We start from the raw sequence: 1,968 nt of genomic DNA, 5'->3' as shown, positions 1-1,968 counted from the left end.
CCTCCCTGGCTGAGCGTTCTGCGGGAGCCCTGCACACGGGCTTGTCCCCCTTCCCCGTGCCCACACGACACCCCGCTGGTGGCTGAGCCTGTGACCCGAGGCCGTGGAGCCCCGTCTCTGCCCCGTGGTGCCTGTGAGGAGAAGGCCCCGTGTCCTGCCCACCCCAGACCCTCCTGGACAGCTGCCGTGGAGGCTCAGCGCACTCAGGGTGGATGAGGACTCCGTCTGGGCTGAGCTCGGGGCTGGGTCCTGGGGACCTAGGAGAGGATACCCAGGTGGGCCCTGCCTGTGGGGAGATGGGGGACCAGAAGCACCTTTTTGTCACTTGCTCAGTGAGAAGTGACCTAAGGAGAGGCTGGCCCACCAGGCGATGGACGGAGGCTGGTGTCCTCGGGGCAGGAGGGTGGGTGAGCCCTCCGATCCAGCCAGCACCACGCGCGTCCAGCGGACCATCCAGGTGCTCTGATCTCTGCGCTGCGAGGTGATTTTAGTACGAGAGCAACACTTGGCATTCAAAGAGAAAGATCGTGAAACTAGAGAAAAGACTGTTGTAAACACAAAAGGCAAAACCCACATATTGGAACAACAATAGCAAAGATCACATTTAAAAACACAAGTAGCTCAAATAGCTGCTAATAAATAGCCAAGACCCCAGTAGGACAGCGGGCAAAGGCCTCAAGACCCTCTATGGGGAGGGAAATCCTGGTCATGATAAGCCCCCAAGTGAGCCGCCCAGCCCGGCTCCACTGCCCAGAAAAGTGGGCTTTGGGTCCCAGGGTCTCAGAGCTGCTCACTGGGAGACGGCGTGTCTGTTTCACTTTGTCTTGTATCCTCAGGACTTTTAGCCCCATCCTCTCCGCCACTTCTGGCTTATGTCATAGTTGAGACTGTTTTCCCTGAGTGCTCAGTATTTCATGTAAGACTCATCAGATTTACTCTTCAGAAGTCATTCACCTTTGGTCCTGGTGCCTGAAGACTTAGCTGAAAGCAGATTTGCTAAGCAGGTCCTAAAACATCCAGAGGCCACTCTGGTTAGAGGTCTGCCCTTCTTAATGGGATTTGTCCCTTTAGCAAAGCCTGATTTCAAGTGCTCAGGAACATCTGTGCATTCACATCTGCAGACTGAGGGCCCTGGGTGCCGGGGCTGAGCCACGCTGGGGACCCGGCACACTGGGGACGTAGCAGGGCGGTGGGCATCTGGGCCTGGGGCCGCGGGTGGGGGTGAGTTCTCTAGCGTACTGCTCAACAGGGCCCTGATGAGGGAAAGTCTTGGATCTTGTAACACGGACTGACACAAGTGACTGTTTCTTGGCCTCAATTAAAAATATGTGAAGATTTAATATACAAGTGATGTGTGCTTATGTAACAGAATTTGAAAAACACTTAAAAATAGAAAGGATTTAAAAAGTCATTTATAGATCCATCCACAAAAGATAGCTTCTGTTATAATTTGGTCTGTTTCATATTTTCTTCTATGAACATTTTAAAAAACATAGCCCTAATTTATGTTCTGAAGGCATCGTGCAGTTTTTAACATTTTGCCATGAGCCCGGCTGTGCTGCTTTCCCTTCTACCGGACATTGAGCGTGTATGTGGTCAAATGGATGGATATGTGATTATTTACCTTTTTCCTTTTGCTGATATTGATGTTATTTCTGAGTTTTCATTTCATAAACGATACTGCAGTTGTTATCTTTGAGCCCAAGTTTGTAGTTTGGGACATTTACTTTAAAAAATGGGTTAATGGAATTCCTCGGTGGTCCAGTGATTAGGACTCTGTGCTTCCACTGCTGGGGTCTGGGGTTCCATCCCTGGTCTGGGAACTAAGGTCCCACAGGCCTCATGGTGCGGCCAAAATAGACGTGGGTTAAGGGGCACACAGGTGTGCTTGATTGATGCCATCAGAGCACCCGGCTTGCTTTCGGCAGGTGCGCGGCAGCCCCTGGTACCTGACAGGTGGGACACGCC

The sequence above is a fragment of the Ovis aries genome, chromosome 3 (assembly GCF_016772045.2).
Source record: "Ovis aries strain OAR_USU_Benz2616 breed Rambouillet chromosome 3, ARS-UI_Ramb_v3.0, whole genome shotgun sequence".
Lineage (NCBI taxonomy): Eukaryota > Metazoa > Chordata > Mammalia > Artiodactyla > Bovidae > Ovis > Ovis aries.
Note: the sequence above shows the minus strand (reverse complement) of the source record.